Genomic DNA, 18,136 nt, shown 5'->3' on the forward strand with positions numbered 1-18,136 from the left:
GGACATATGTGCACAATGCACCTAATTAAATATAATGCACACATTAAGGGCAATTGTCTTGATGTGATTTATACAGGCTGTAATGAGCACTGCATGTCCTGTGCCCATTATACATCAGAAGCTTGACACAAAGCTGACCTGTATATAAAAGGTACCTAAAAACAATCATCACAAAGGCATCAGGGCATCTTGCTGTCAACATCTGCACATGCAACAAGGCACATATAAGCCACAAACATGGCCAAACATTGATCACTCATTGCCTGTGCTGAACCTCACTGTCCATGTAGGCTTTGTGGCAACAGGGAATCTGATGCTGTGTAACCATGGGAAAGACGTAAATGTACATCAGACCATCAGGTGGAGGGCAGAGCCAAGATGGCCACACAGTAGCAGCTTCTTGATTTTGGTGTGCAGTTTCACTACATTTCTGACAGGAAAATCTTCATAAAGCAAATGTGTTGGTAGTTATCTGATGATTAGTGATACAGATCATAATCTACATCTTCAGGAAAAAAATCAGAAGAGAAGGAAAATTCTTGTCAGATTACATATGAAGTGGGAGGGGATTGATGAAATGGAAACAATGGAATATAGAAAAATTAGTAATCTATGAACTTCCTCAGCAGATTCCTGTATGAAGAAAAACTTCCTCAGTTGAGGCTCTGTCTATGAAAAATAAAATAGTCAGAAAAGATGGAGTCGATAAATAAAGACTGTAATAAACAAACAAGCATACTAAAATTATTTTAAAAATCAACAAATAAGCAAATTTGAAGCAGCTGTAAATTATACAGAAGGACAACTATAAAAAGATAAACAACATTCAGGATTTTTAAGGAAAGAAAATAACTGTATATCAGATTAGCTCAACAAGCTAGAAAACAGAGAAAGAAATAATCTGGGTATTTATGATCAACAAGAAGGACAGACCTAGAGACTGCGGTCACATTTTTAAATACTTGGTTACCAAAAATCCTAAACCTGCCGATAGGCTTTCTTATGGGACTGATAAAGTTTACTAATATTTACCAAAACAACCAGTATCAGAGAAAGCAACTAGATTCATCATTGTAAAATTTATTTCAGATCAGAATAAAGAATAAATAAATAAGAGGAAAAACTACATAAGAAAATGACTATTCCACAAGAATTGTAGAAAAAGCATGTTTATCCTTTATCAAAAAAAATTATATAAAGACATATATCTTATTTCCAGACAGAATAAAAATCTTCTTGCTGGAGGAACTAAAATTTTTGACTCCCTCGAAGAAAGAATTACATATGGGAAATCAAACAAGACAAGCACAAAGGAATGGTTAGAAGATTGTGAGGGCTTCAAGGAAAATGAATGACAAGTGAATTAACGGTTGTTTTATAGCATTTTTTCTTTTGTTCAGTAATACAAATAGATAAAGCAGCTTAACCGTAAATGAAAAGGAAAATTACATTTCTGCTCAAGACAAAAGATGTATACGGCTTTAATAAATTAATCATATATTCAAAGCCATTAATAAATTCTTGGTAAATCTACACAGTAACTAATAAGGTAATATGTGCTTGTTATTTTTGATATAAGAAATATTTAGAAAATAATTTTCAGCTTTAACTCTTTTTCCATCCAAATTCCATTTTTTCCTTTGTTGGGTTTGGGTTTGCTGATCTAACTATAAAATAATATTTCATCTTCATTATAACAAATATAAATGCACTTATTTTGTAATGAAAGACTAAAGTGCAAAGTATTGTTGTGCATATAGAATGGAGGGAAATATAGGGACAAGATGTAACAATGATTTACTTGTGTATATGAAAAATAGTTTTAAATGTGTTTCTCCTCTCTCCATTCAATTTAAAACTGCTTCATAAATTGGTTGTTATAACAAGCTGTCTGTTCACAATATCAGGCATTTTGAATAAATGGTCAGGCATTAGAAATACCCACCTTAGAGATTCAATATGATACATTTGGCAAGTAAGAAAGATTAAAGTACTTATGATGTCTTTGTGGATAGCTAATGATAGAAATAAGAGCATGCCATGTGTCTCATAAAAGAAGCTCCTATACATGAGTTATGTGCCAAGATGTTCAACATAATCTGACAGATTCTACAGTATGCTGTAATATTAAACAACCAGCTTAATAGTGATATGTGGAGATTCCAGGTCGGGATGAGAGTTAATTGAAGCATCCATATAAATTAATACATCAAGCATAAATAAATAAAACAACAAGACATTTTTGAAATTTTTAGTTTAAAAACATTTTAAGAGAGAACAAAATTTTGTGGCAAAGTCAGAGCCAGTTGACAGAGATGTTTTGTCTTGTAAGCTGTGCTCTTTGTAACTGCTTGTAACATTTTGCTTCTATTACAGGGTGCATGTCAACAACATTTATGTTTATAAACTATTTGTTTCTCAAAGTATAGCTCTGTTAGAGAAGTTAGCATTTATGTTTGATACTATGCATCTAAAATTTAACTCATTACTTCTGAGTGACACCTCCATGTGCATCTGCAGTTACCTCCTACTGACACCTCTAGGCGTCAAATATTGCTTGTTCATATTTGCATCAACACTTGCAAAACCATGTTCTGTGCAAGGTTTTAAATGATTTCATCTTAAAGCTTATTCAATGGCAAACTCAATTGCATTAATATTTGACCACTGTCTAGGTAAAGAGATATTAACGGTTGTTTTTATGATATTAATTTATGTAGATATAATTTTCACATTTTTTCTAAATATTTTAATAACCAAGTAGCACAAACAGAACTCCTTAGCCTTATATGAAAGCTCTCAGCTAAATGAATAAAATGCTGGTGACAGTATGTGTATAACATGAGAGGTTGCTGAGACGCACCTCCCTGGACTACATAAAAAGAGACATGGTGGAGCTCTCGGATTATGTGGCCCAGGCAGGTAAGACCCTAGCCCTGAGCAGCATCCTACCATCACCCAGAATTATACCACAGTACAAACAGAACATGATTGACTTCAACAATTGGCTACGTTTCTGGTGTCATTCTAAGGGGATCCAGTATCTCTCTGTTTGGGATGACATAATTGACAGACCTCAATGCTTTGCCAGAGATGGCCTGCATCTGTCACCCCTGGGTTTCCGGGTATTGGCTAAGGCTCTTGCCACCCCTGTAGTGCCTTTTTTAGGCGGTGTTCCAAAGACCAAATTAACCCCGTAACAGCTATAAATGAATGCAATCTGAGCGCCATGCTGCTCAATGCTAGAAGTCTAAATCTCAAGATGCAGTCGCTCGAAGCACTCCTCAAACTGGAGAACATTGACATCTGTGCTATTAAGGAGACCTGATTTAAAGCAGCAGAAATCACCCCTGTGCTGCCAGGCTATAACCCATTCCACACCTTTCAGCCCCAGAACATGGACTGAAGCTCCAAAGGTGCTGGTGTCTCCATATTAATAAAGGATATGCATACCTCCAGACTAGTAGCTAAGCATAATGCATCTGAGATATTCCTGGCACAACTAACATTGGGTAAGATGGCAATTCAGGTCATAGCCTGCTTACAGGTCTCCAACCATGTCCCAAGACTCTCACTCCACATTCCTTAGCACCCTGGAAACTATTAAGATCCAACCCAACACTGTCATACTAGGTGATTTCAACTACCCCTCCATCAGCTGGGAAAACAACTCATGCACCAATGCACTGGCCCAACGCTTCCTGGAATTTATCAATTCCAATGCCCTGGACCAGCACATTCTTACCCCCACTAGAGGAAGCAACAGCCTTGACCTGGTTATTGCTAACATGGGCAACTGTTGCTCTACACCAATAGTCAATTCCTCCCCGGTTAGATCCAACCACAAACTAATTACGATGGAAATCCACATCTCACCACCACACCCCCCACCCCCACAAAGGTATCCACCATAAAAAACTTCTCCAAAGCTGACTTTGGACTCCTAAAAACAGAGGTGACTAACTTCACGGCACCCGGCATGGAATCATACACCAAGGCACTGTACGAACACATGCATAAATGCATGGAACTAACCATACCCAACAGAACCAAGATGCTCTCCTCCAAAAAAAGGAAGCCAGTCTGGTGGTCCCCTGCCATTAATAAACTCTACAACAGAAGGAAGAAACTGTTGCAGGAAAAAGGTGAAGTCCCAAGACTGGAAAAATCCCCTTATTAGCCTCAACAAAAACTTTAGATCCCTCATCAAATCCTCCAAAGCCAGCTATGAAGGCAGAATTGCAGCAGACACTAAAAACAACCACAAAGCCTTCTATAGTTATATCAAGAATCTCCATGGCAATACTTAGATTTTCTCTGAGTTACTGCACAATGGTACCTCCTATACGGAGCCAACAGATATTGCCAATATACTGGCTGGCAGATTCAGTGCCAACTTTAGTCCTCTTTCCCCCCTAAAGGACAAATCTCAATACCGGAAGAATGCCAGCCATCCAGCATTACTGCAGCACAGGTTAAAGCTGCATTGTCTAAGGCCAAGAATACAGCTTCCATGGGACCCGGCAATATCCCTGGCTGTGTTCTGCATGGATTACAAAGTGAACTGGCACCACATCTGTGTGTTCTGTTCACTCACAGCCTCACCTCAGGCTTTGTCCCTACTGAATGATGCACTGCTACAGCCATCCCTCTCCATAACGGAGGAGCAACTACAGACCCTGGAAATTATCACCCCATTAGCCTGATGAGTCTGATATGTAAGGCTATGGAGTGGATCATCATGGACCTAATTAACAAGGAGGTAGGGAATCTCCAAACTCTAGATCCCACACAATTTGGTTTTGTGAAAGGTAGATCATGCCTGCTCAACCTGTTTGACTTCTTTGAGTCAGTCACCAGAGTGGTGCATGAAGGTAAAGCAGTTCATACAACCTACCTTGATCTTGCCAAGGCCTTTGATACCATTCATCACTCAGGAATTATTGATAAACTCAGCAAACTAGGCATCAACCCCTATATCATTAGGTGGGTTGCAAATTGGCTCACAGATAGAACCCACAGTGTGAAAGTAGCGAACTCCGAGTCAGACTGCTGACCAATCACAAGTGGAGTCCCACAGGCATCAGTCCTGGGTCCTCTCCTGTTTGGCATCTACTTCTCAGAAGACCAAGCTAACATGGAGGGACTCTGGCTGACCAAATTTACAGAAGACTACAAGCTGGGAGCCATTATTAACTCCCGAAGTGATGCAGACATCCTACAGAAAGGCCTCACTGAGACCAATGACTGGTAGTAAAACCATGGCCTTAAGCTTAATGCCAAAAAATGCATTGACATCCCCTTTGGAAAAAACTCAGTTCCCACTAATTACCACATTGATGGGAACCCACAGAACACTGAAGGTGTTATAAGAGATCTGGGGACACAGGTTGACAACAACCTCTCCTTCGACCACCACATTGCCACTGTGGTCAGAAAGTCATTCTGTGTGGCACATCTCATTACCATGGGTATTGCATCCAGGAAGAAAGAGGTCATCATTTCTCTCCACTCTTCCCTCATTAGACCAATCATAGAGTATAATGCCCCATTTGGCATGTACCTCACTAGACACCTGCAACAGCTGGATAGGCCACAAAAGTACCTCACAAAAAGGATCCTAGGCCTTAAACACATGCCCTACATGGACAGACTCAAAAAAACTCCAGCTATTCTCTGTCTCATATCGTCTACTAAGAGGCGATCTCTGCTTGACTTACAAAGCCATGTCTGACCCAGCTCTGTTAGAAATGCTACATCTAAAGTAATCCGAATCCCTCCACACCACATGCTCCAGAGACCTCAACCTTATTACCACAATCAACAGAACATACTAGAGGGACAGGTTCATAACCCAGAGACTGCTCATGCTCTGGAATAGACTGCCCATACATGTCAAGCAGAGCACCTCACTAGTCCTCTTCAAAAGAAATCTTGATGAGTGGATGGGAAATAGAAAGTTCACCCCGGGGATCATTCCAGTGGCTCTACTTAATAGTGGCACTGGGAACTAACGACGGGCAGCACAATGCCAGGGCACTTCTATGGGCTAGGCTTGCAAAGGCCCCAGACCCATTAGCCTAGTACACACCTATGAACCTATGAACCTATTGTAAGTTATTTACAAAATATTACAAATGTAATAATTACTGTTTATTGTGATTTATAAAATCCATTTTAAGACCTAAAACCTAAAGAATACTACCACCATAAAAATAGTTTGTGCTGAAGAGTTTGCCATTTATACTTCTTTCATAACCCCTATGGTTCCAGAGGTATGAACTTTTAGTTATGTACTTACCATAACTTTAGATGTTTGGGATCCATCTCGCCTACATTCTGTACTGATGGGTTCGAAGCCGATCCTCGGCTCCGACTCGGCACGCTATACTATAGAGCGAAGTCTCTTATTGGCTGAGCTATTCTACATCCCAGGATGCACCACCACGGCTTCCCCAGATCTTGTTTGTCCGCACACATGCACACACACATAGACTGTTGATATAATATTGCCAGGTGTTTCAAGATGAAACGGCTAAACTTGAACCGTCCGGTCTCTTCTGATTTCCAAGGCAGGGGGAAGGAGGGTGGTTTTTTAGGAATGTAGGCGAGATGGATCCCAAACATCTAAAGTTATGGTAAGTACATAACTAAAAGATGTTATGTGATTCTATCTCGCCTACATTCTGTACTGATGGGACAGCGTCCCTAGCACCTGATTCCTGGGTGGCTCACTGGAAAACACTCCTGAGAACTGTGGAACCGAAGGAAGCTCGCCCCCGAGATGCCACGTCCAATTTGTAATGAGAAATAAATGTGTGAGGAGAAGACCAGGTAGCCGCAGCACAAATGTCACTAGTAGCCATAGCCATTGTAGAATGAGCTTTCACAGTGGTTGTAAGTTCTTTATTAGAAAGGAAGTAAGTATGGCTGATACAGTCCCTGATCCACTTGGCAATAGTGACCTTCGTGACGGCTTTGCCCAATTTATTGTCTGAAAAGGACACAAACAACTGATCTGTTTTCCGTGTTTGGTGCGTCCTATCTAAGTAGAAACGCAATTGCCTGTGAACATCCAATGAATGGAAGATATATTCCGCTCTGTCTGAGTAGTTTGGGAAGAAAACTGGAAGTTCCAATGACTGTTGAAGACAAAAACTAGAACAAACTTTGGGAACAAAGGATGGATTAGGCCTGAGGGATACTCTATCCTTGTGAAAAACCAGGTACGGGGGTTTGACACATAGGGCTTGAAGTTCCGAAACTCTTCTGCTGATGTAATTGCCACCAAAAAAGCAGTCTTCCAAGAAAGAAATTTCAAGTCACAAGTTGCTGCCGGTTCGAAGGGGGAAGAGGTCAAAGCACCTAACATGAAATTAAGATCCCACTGTGGAGCGGGATGAGAAATCGGAGGTCGTAGCAGCCCAGCACCTTTCATGAAGGCTTTACACAACTTATTGCTCATCAAAGGTGGGTCTATACTTTCATGAAAATTAGAAATAGCTGCCAATTGAACCTTGATGGTAGAGACCGAAGAACCTTGATTGAATAAAGAAGCTAAAAACTTCAAAACTTCTGGCACCGGGGCAGTAATGGGATCTAATCCCCGCCGAGGACAAGATATGTATGACTTCCGAGTCCAAAACATGGTTCCTGACTATGGTCGGAAGTGGAGGAGCCAAGCTGTTAACCTCAACGAGTGAAGGGACTGATGAAGCTGTCCCGACTGGTGGATCAAGAGGTCTGGAACCATGGACCGTCCATTGCATATTTCCGAAGAAAGGGCAGCCAGACTTGATGAGGCCAGTATGGGGCAACTAAAATCATCTTGCTCTGCAAGTGAATCGCCTTCTGGATCACCCTGGGAAGAAGAGGAACTGGTGGAAAGGCGTACAGTAGGCCAGTGGGCCAAGCTTGGACTAGGGCGTCCTTGGGAAACTCCCCCGGAACTGGGGTGAGAGAGAAGAACTGTTGACATTTCGTGTTGAGAGGAGTTGCAAAGAGGTCGCAACAAGGAGTTCCCCATCTTCTGAAAATCTGAGTTGCCACTCTGTCGTTCAGAGACCACTCGTGCGGGGAGAGAATAGTTCTGCTCAGTCTGTCAGCTATTACATTGGATCTCCCCAGAATGTGTGTTGCTACCAAGAAACGGTTGGTTGCAATCGCCCAATCCCATACTTTCATGGCCTCTCTGCAAAGGGGGTAGGACCTGGTCCCTCCCTGCTTGTTCAGGTACCAGACTACTGACATGTTGTTGGACTGAATGGCAATCATGCCCTGGGGGAGGAAACTGTGTAGTGCTTGTAGCAATAGAAGCACCGCCCTCATTTCCAGTATGTTGATGTGGAGGGAACTCTCGTCGGGGTGCCACTTGCCTTGGACTGACCTGCCCAGGTAATGTCCCCCCCACCCCATCTGGGAGGCGTCCGTAGTCAAAGTGGCCACTAGAGGTGGAGGAACGAAGGGTCGCTCCTGATCCAGGTTGGAGGAAATAAGCCACCAACGGAGATCCTGTTTGCACATCTCCGTGATCAGAATGAGGTGACTGAGAGGGAGATCCTGATAAGACCACTGGACTGACAGGAGCCACTGGAGAATCCTCATATGCAATCTTGCTAAGGGAACTAGGAGAACGGTAGCCGACATGGAACCCAACAGTTGTAAAACCATCCTGGCTGGGGCTTGGCATTTGAGGAACAATGCTTGAACTTGAGACTGCAATATTTCTATCCTCTCTGTAGGAAGATAGACCCGCATTTGCTTTGAGTCTATCTCTACTCCGATAAACCGTATGCGCTGAGATGGCAGCAACACAGACTTTTCCCAATTGAAGGTGATTCCTAGGGAGTTGCCTAGAGATATAGTGGCTGCTAGGTTCTGTAAGAGTAGACGCCTGGAGGTGGCAGTTAGGAGCCAGTCGTCTAGGTATGGAAACACCTGGAATCCTAGACTTCTCAGGTGAGCAGTCACCACCGCCAAACATTTGGTGAACACCCTGGGGGCTGTGGTGAGACCAAAGGGCAGTGCACGGAACTGGAAATGACTGTCTCCCAGGCTGAAGCGCAAGTGTCTTCTGGACGCCTGATCTATCAGGATATGATAATAGGCGTCCTGGAGATCTATGAAGCACATCCAAACACCTTCCTCCAGCAGCGGAAGAATGGAATGTAAGGTGACCATCCGGAACTTGGACTTCTTGACAGAATGGTTGAGTTTGCTGAGATCCAAGATGGGCCTCATGTCCCCGGTCTTTTTTGGCACCAAAAAGAATCTTGAGTAAGTCCCTAATCCGGTCTGGTCTTCTGGGACCGGTTGGATGACTCCTTTTTGAAGCAGCTTTGAGATTTCAATGGCTGCGAGATCCCGTTGACTGGGTGGTGGGTCCGGGATTTTCCGGGATGGTGGGGGGGGCTGAGAAAAAGGGATGGTGTAACCTCCGGCAATGATTCAGAGCACCCATCGGTCCTGAGTGATATTCTCCCAGGCCTTTAGGTGCCTCAAAAAACAACCCCCGACTGGCTCCGGAGCGGCGCAGTCGGGCAATCCTTCAGGGATGCTGGAAGGTTGAGGAGCCATGAAAGGACTTGCGGTCTCCAGTGTTGCGGGGGCCTCTGCCGCCTCTGGGATGGCGTCTTCCTGAAAAATTTCCCCCTCCTCTGCCTCTAGAAGGGGAATCATCCTGCTGTGAGGGGTAAGTCTTTTGGGATTTACAGAACCACATTTCCCCCCCTCTTCTAGCCTTGGGATAAGGCCAGAAGGGAGTGGAAAAGCATGCCCATATGGCAGTCAAAGTCTTACCCTCTTGTTCACAGCGGGTCAAGGTGTCCTTTACCTTGGGTCCAAACAAAGAGGACCCATCAAAGGGAGTGTCGGCAAAGGAAGACTTGAAGGCCTCTGCAAAGTGACACAGGCGGAGCCAGGCTTGTCTCTGTAGAGCAACACCTGTTCCCGCCGCTCTACTCGCCCCCTCGGCTGCATACAAAATGAGCCTCATGGACGAGTTCGATAATGATGATAAGGTAGCCATCTGAGAGCTAACCGTCTGGGCCAACTGCTCAGGTAGGTCACCAGAGAGGGTATCTGAAAGTTCCTTGACCAGATCCCTCTGAAGTCTGGTGAAGTGCGTCAGATAATTCAGAGACCTTAAAGTAAAGGCTGCTGAAGTAAGGGTGCGCTTCCTGTACCGATCCAAGCTCCTAGACTCTTTATTAGGAGGATGGACGGACGTAGATGCCTCTGCCACATCTTGTTGGGTAGCAGATGCCACCACCAGGGCATCTACAGCCACACCTTTAGAGAGGAATTCCTTTTCGGGGGGGGCTGAAAGAAATTTATTAGGGTGAGCTGGCACCGGTTCCACAGAATCCGGGTGCTCCCATGCCCTTCGAGAGATCAAATCCAGAAGCTCATCGAAGGGTGGAGACACCCAGGAGGCGGAGGGCTGAGCCCTGAAGGCCTTGAGGAATACCGACTCCTCAGCAGAAGGGGGTTTGGACTGCCAGTCGCCTCGTTGCTTCAGGATTTCTAAGATGTCCGCAAAGGAGACATCATCCGAGGATGACTTGGGGGACCCCTCCGCATCATCGAGGTCGGTGTCCGAGGTGAGAGACTCATCCGGGGAGTCAACGTGCTTCCTCTTGCACTGTCTCTTCCTGGGAGGTTCCTCTGAAGAAGCCTCGGAAGGACCACCAGGAAGGGGGGAACCCCCAATGGGGGTGACCTCAGGCCCCAGGGCTCCGCTGTCTTGAGACAGGGGGACTACAAAGGAACCAGTCTCCGTGCCAAGGGAAGGTGCCGGAGAGATAGTGGAGGTAGCCAAGGAAGATTTGGCCAAAGCACTCCTCATGGCCCTGAAGGCCGGACCCCCCGAGTCCTGGGAAGGTCCAACCCCCAAGGCCACAACAGTAGACGGCACCCCTGCAGCCGACGCACCGAGAGGGAGGCTCGGAACCGAAATCATCAGTCCCGAAGCGTCACCCCCGGGGCCGACCAAGGAGGTCCGTGTACCGAACTCCGACCCGAAGGTCGGGGTTGGATTAAGGGTCAGAGCCGACCCAAAAACCTCCACCGGCTCCACCAGCACCGACTCCAACGGTGCCAAGGCTGTTGGAGGAGGAACCAAGACAACAGGGTGGACAATCGGCTCCGGAGCCGACTGGGCTGGAGCTGAGACTAACTTTTGGAAGACTGGAGACTGAAACAGCCTTTGAAGCACCCTGTCTATATCCGAATCAGACATCCTCGAAGACCAAGAAGAGACCGATCGGGCCCGAGTTGACTTCTCCGCCGGTTCCGAAAGACTGGGGGACTGGCTCCGAATAGTCTCAAGTAGTATCGGCGTCGAGGGAGATTCCACCAGCACAGCAATTTCCCTCGGAGCCGACGGGGACTTCGGCGCCGAGGTAGTAGAGTCTGATCGAGCGACCTTTCTCGGCTCCGAAACCAATGGAGCCAGAGAAGGTGACCCACCTCTCGATGCTCGAGCGCTCGGCTCCGAAGACAGAGGAGTCGAGGCTGGAGGCATCAAGGCAGACCGTTCCGACCTCGGCTCCGAAGTCCGTGGAGCCGACGGAGAAGCCTGCCTTGATTTTTTTGCTGTCGGCTCCGACGGACTGGTCGGAGCCAAAGACTTCTTCTTCCTGGAGGGAGAGGGGGAAGAAGATAAAGCCTCCTCAAAAGAAGGGGTGATAAGCCCCTTCAGTATCAATTTGTTTTTCCTCTCTTGGAGGACACGAGAAGAAAACGCGTGGCATACACTGCAAGACTCTTGAAGGTGCTTAGGGCCTAGGCAATAAACACATAGAGAGTGGTCATCCATGATTGACATTTTGTACCCACACTTGGTACATTTTTTAAACCCCGAAGGCCTATGTTCCTTCAACATCACCACAAAGGCACACACCAAAACCAGACTAAGGAAAAAAAAAAAAAAAAAACTAACCACACAGAGATGCCAAATCCCTCTAATTTAAACAGGATAGGCCAGTAAATCAGACACAGACTGAAACTATAACACAGCTCTAGAAGAGCGTGAGGGCAAGACCCCTCTAACTAAAAATGGGACCTTGACGTTAGAGGAACAAATACCACACAAAAAACTTTAAGCAACAAAGGAGGCTGTAACACGGCCTGAAGTAGAGCGCGAGGAAACCCCTACTATTTAAGCGGGAACCTAACGCTAAAAATAAATTCACACAAACTTTCAACAAACCACACAAAACGATAAGTAGCTGTTAAAACAGCTTTTTGGGTGAAAATTTTGACAGAAAATTTGTCAATAAAGAGTACTTAGCTCAGCCAAGTCGAGACCACGTCTATTGCTGTCAAGCGGCAAACGAGATCTGGGGAAGCTGTGGTGGTGCATCCTGGGATGTAGAATAGCTCAGCCAATAAGAGACTTCACTCTATAGTATAGCGTGCCGAGTCGGAGCCGAGGATCGGCTCCGAACCCATCAGTACAGAATGTAGGCGAGATAGGATCACATAACATCATTTGTTTGAAATGTGAGGACATAATTTGATTCTGTCAAAAGGCTTAGGCTCCGCCCATTGGAAATTACAGTGCACACTTCCTGAGTTCCATTGGAGGGAATGAGTTAAGAGGGAAAAGTCAAGGAGGAGGGCAGCATAGGAACAGTTTAATTGAGATACAAAATCATAAAGTAATATAACAGTGGGTGAAATTCAGACAGACTACTGCTGAGAGATAATTTTAGAGAAAGCAGACAGGATGGCAGCTAGAGAGTGAGAGTTTTTTTTTAAAAACATGAATGTTTCAAATTAAGATACTAATTCCTTATATTATTGTACTAGTTAAATATTTCTGAAGAAAAGAATTCTGATATTATAATATTAGTCCAGCTAATATTTATGATCAATTAATTGTATGATTACAGAGAAGTAGTAGAATAAAAAGAAAGGAAGACAGGAGTAAAAAGGATAAAGATTAAGCCAATCTACAGGGAAGTTCATAGTTAGAAATATATGAATACTTAAGGTTGTATATCCGATTAGTTAAACAGAAGTTTCTTGTGATGTATCTAAATATAATTATAATAGAGAGGGGCACCACATAGCATTAACAATTTAGATATATTAAATGACTGTATGGCTTTGTGTTATGTGTACATCGATATTTGTCTGCATGCATTCAGATGGAAAATCTGTTCATTAACATTTAGACTAATTAAAAAAAAACAAAGAATGAAATGTTATCAAAAACAAAGCATATAGGGTAAAACAATAAAATATATATGCTGCAAGAATAAAAATGCACCATTCATAGGTTCATAGGAGGGTACTAAGCTATTGGCCCTAGGGCCTATATAAGCCTAGCCAAAAATGTACCCTGGCTTTCGCCAGCCAAGAAAATTATTTTCCTGTGCCCCTGTCAACCAGAGCCATAGAAGTGATCCCCAGGGTGAATTTCCTATCTCCCATCCAATCGGTAGTTATTTTTTCTTAGCAGCGAATGTGGAAGACTATGAGAAGGCAATAGGTAAAAGAAATACACTAGTTTAAAAGTGTGACATATCAGCCAAGTTGTTTAGGTAGCAATTTCCACTGCAACACATCTGTGGTTTGAATGTAAGAAATCAATTAAAAAGAGTCAGATTACAATAAATAATGATTGAAACTGATATTTATTTAAATAAAACTTAAATATAAGCATATATGTAGAAGCAAATTAATATTTAATATTTAACTCTTATTTATTGATTTATTTACATAATATCATTTATCTAGTTGTACAACATTATGTATCTAGTTACATAATAATTCGCAAGAAATGTCATTGTAAAATAAATAAAAGTAACAGGACATGTTTTGAATTATAATTGTTAGAGATGTTTCAACCAATTATACTGGCTTGCCATTAGAGCTTGTTATATTTACTGGTGCATGGTTACGAGAGGTACTTTGAGCTGTCTTGGGAGCAAAAATTAAGAGAACTGTGCATACCTCTCCACTGTACAGATTTTTGCCTCATATTTTTGGCCTGCTCATAAAATTTGTGTTTTTTCTGGATTTTTCTAGCAAATCACTGAGGACTGAATTCACTAAGTAATGACAGGCATTTGAGCTGCAGACTTCATACCCTTCAGAAAATGCATGGTAACACAAAACGTTTTATTCTAGAAACTTTCTAAGTTTATAAGAGAAATATTGAACATTTTTCTGTATTTTTTGGGCTTTGTTTCCTCATTATTTTTGGCTTTGTCCAGCTAAGAGGTTGAGAGCTGTGGAACAGTGCTGTTTCATGTGAGAATCTATTGTGTTTAATGATAGATCAGCAATCATGCTGGCAGAGTCCTGTACATCCTTTTGCTTGTTCTTTGATCAGACATCATACACAAACCAAAATCTACCCCATTGAACTTAGCTACAAGTGTCACTAGATCTGATTGCTGCTCTTGCACCTCTCAAGAAATTCAAAGCTCTATTAAAATCATCAGATGAAAAAATGTGTCTTCTTACTGCCTGAGCCAGATCTATGGATATTCATTTAACCTTTGTGTTTACATAACTGTAATATGAATGACTGATAGCCAAGCAAGTCTAAAATCATTGTCATTCATAATTATTATCTGTAATATTTTAATAGACTTAAACTGATCACCATTTGTTTTATAGTTACATCTTTTTAAGTTAGATGTTTATACAAGAGTATATTACTTATTAAGTAACATTCCAACAGCTAAATGTCAACATCTGCTGTCATGTGACATAATAATATCCATATGTTCTTGTTTGTATGCACAATATCTTGGTCATATGTTTTCAAGGATTTAAGCTCATCATTTATGGTCTGACAGTCAATGTGGAGGACTGGGGCTATGGGCTGTTGATGAGCTTCATCATCCTGTGTGATTCCATCAATTTACATTTGTTTACCATATGACAGTGAGGAAAGTATTTAATCAAACTATGCTCCCAAGTCTCTAATAAAATGGATCACACGCCAGAGGGAAAGTACTGCTAACAATATATGTGTTGTAGGTGTGAATATGTAGCACTATGTACATATACACACACATCAGATTGAAACTAGATATGTATATATCTGTATATGTTCACTGGATTGACATAATAGGCAAGAAATGTCATTGTAAAATAAATAAAAGTAACAGGATATGCTTTGAATTATAATTATTAAAGATGTTTCAACCAGTTACTCTGACTTGCCATTAGAGCTTGTTATATTTACCAGTACATGGTTATCAGACATACTTTGAGCCATCTTGGAAGCAGAAATTAAGAGAATGGTGTATACCTCTCAACTGTTCAGATTTGTGCTCATATTTCTGGCCTGCTCATACAATTTGTGGCTTTCTGTATTTTTCTGGCAAATCATTGAGGACTGAATTCACTAAATAATGGAAGGCATTTGAGTTTCAGACTTCATATCCTTCAGAAAATGCATAGTAACACAACACCTTTTATTTTAGCAACTTTCTAAGTTTATAAGAGAAATATTGAAAATGTTCCCTATTTTCAGCCCTCCCCCTTTATTTTTGGCTTTGTCCAGATTTTTTGTGCTTAGACGTTGAGAGCTATGGAACAGTGCTGAATGTCCAGGCTGTCTTGTGTAGTGGTATTCATATGGATAGTTGTTTTTTAAGGTAACGTGCATTCTTGGGTTAGAGGCCGGGATAGGGTTAAGGTTACTGTTAGCACACATTACCAAGATAGAGCAAGGGGATGATGCCATGATCATTAGTACAGTTTCCTGCCCACTTTAGTAATGTATGTTAACTGTAACATCTAACTTTGTCACAATCATTAATCAAGTGTTTTAAATCTCTACAAAAAAGTCTTTGGCTGTTCTGTATACATCAAAAGTCTATCTTAAACTATTAAAATAAACCACACTATGTAAAATGTGCTTTGCTATCATTCTGTGCTTGCAAAACAGCTTCTACTTCCCAATCCACATTCAATAAATGTCTATAATCTCCTTTTTTATTGATTCATCACTTTCACAATGTTGCAATAAACATTATTTTATATCACATGCATCTAACTTGCAAAAAAAAAAAAATAATAATAGCATATGGATTCCAAGGAAATTTTTTTCAACACACACCACAAATTTCTCTAGCAAAGAGTAATGTTGCAGCGTGTCTCTTTAACTAAATGAATTAAGGATTGCACATCTGCTGAAGAGAAACCCAATGGAATGATAGTTCTGTCCCGTAAGTAATACCTTATGATAACGCAGTTAGTTTTTGATTTTATTCTTACCGTGGTTCACTTCCTTCTTGCTTTCCTTACTTCCATCTTTTGGCCACCTTCATCTCTCCCAGTGACCTCTCCTTAAATCTTTCTGCTTGTTAGTCCTCTACTGGTTGTCTCTTTTTTTCCATATTTCAGTCCTTCAGCTCCTGAAAGTCAATGCTGTCCATGACAATGCTGAATCTTCACTAGCATCCACCTGTATAACTCATTTTTTGCCCAAATCATCTTGATTCTCCAATATCCTTGCACTTTCTTTTGTTTTTTTTTTCTTCCAGTAACACCATCCAAAACAATTTCTTTATGAATGACATCATTATTTCCTGCTTCTGCTATCACACAAACTCCTCCCAGCTGCTTTCTTGCTAGGAACAGGAGTAACATGTGCATATCACTTCATCCTGTTCTAGAGGAAGTTCCCCAATGTCCTGGACAAATTTTCCCTAGTCAGTATAAATACCACCTTGGGTCTCCCCTGAAAAAGAGGCCATGGGCCTAGTGGGACTGACCCATTCAACAAAGTATAAATAACAAATACTTCTAATAGAAAACACATATTGGGCTCTGCAAAAATAATAATGAAGAAAGTTCTACAGACTTCATACAAGTAGTAAAATTTATAAAAGAAAACATTATGAATAAAGTTTCACAAGAACACATAAAATTCCTCATGAAACCAATAACAACTGTAAAGGTTAAACGGCAGATAACCATTCTAAAAGTGAATGAAGCACCAAACTTGGGCAGTCTCATTCCTGAAATATATAAAAACACTATATATAAATATCCCTGGGCAAGATTCAAGAAAGCCTACATTAATTGTACATAATATGTATTCAATAAAATTTTTATCACATTTTTTGTGCTTTCTAGTTAGTCAGAAAGATTACATTAAGTGTACATGTAGTTACACTTTGTGGTAACAATTATGAATCCCTGTCAATATTTAAAGCTGCAAGAATATCAGTAGGAAAATTAAAATTAGAAGAAAGAAGGTGTGCATTATATTTTTGTTGTCTGTTCACTCAGAACAGTGTACTCTGAGTGTAGGCTTTATTGAATCTGGCCCATTATTTTTTTTTTCAAAAAATGCATAGTTTTAGTTCACAATGAAAACTAAATCCCTCATTCATGGGGGTATGTTATTATCTCACCTATTTTAAAAAGAGATATGAACACCAAGTTCCTTAAATCTTACAAGCCTATCTCATTATTAAATAAAGATTATAAAATTTATAAACTGGTGCATTCAAATAGACTGAAAATGTGCACAAACCATAATAAATAATGACCAATCAGAATTTATAACAAATAGACAAACATGCAATAATATAAAAAGAATAATTACTTTAATTAATTATGCAAATATTACCAATAGAAATAGCCATAGTTAGTTTAGATTCAGAGAAGATCTTTGGTTCAATAATCTGGATTTTTTAATTTATAATACTTAAAATACATAGATATCCAGGTAATTTTACTGAACTATTATCTCAAATGTATATAGATTCTAGGCATACCTCTCAAGTGTCCAGATTTTCACAGAATGCCCAGATTTTTGCCTCACGTTTTTGGTCCGTTCCTCATTAAATATGTGGTTTTCTGACAAATAACTGAGAATTGAAGTTATTAAATTATGACAGACAGTTGAGTTTCAGATTTTATATTCTTCAGAAAATGCATGTTAACACACTTTTTTTTAATATAGCAACTTTCTAAGTTTACATGAGCTATATTTAAAATGTATCCTTATTTTTGGGTCTTTGTCCCCCATTGTTTTTGGCTTTGTCCAGATTTCTTGTGCTGAGAGGTTGAGAGGTATGTAGGTCATATATTAAAATAGGCCCTTACCTACCAGAAGGGGTACATATTTACAAAAGTACTAAAAAGATTATCTTAT

This window comes from Protopterus annectens, chromosome 9.part0, assembly GCF_019279795.1.
Source record: "Protopterus annectens isolate FY-2018-M chromosome 9.part0, PAN1.0, whole genome shotgun sequence".
NCBI classification, from domain to species: domain Eukaryota; kingdom Metazoa; phylum Chordata; order Ceratodontiformes; family Protopteridae; genus Protopterus; species Protopterus annectens.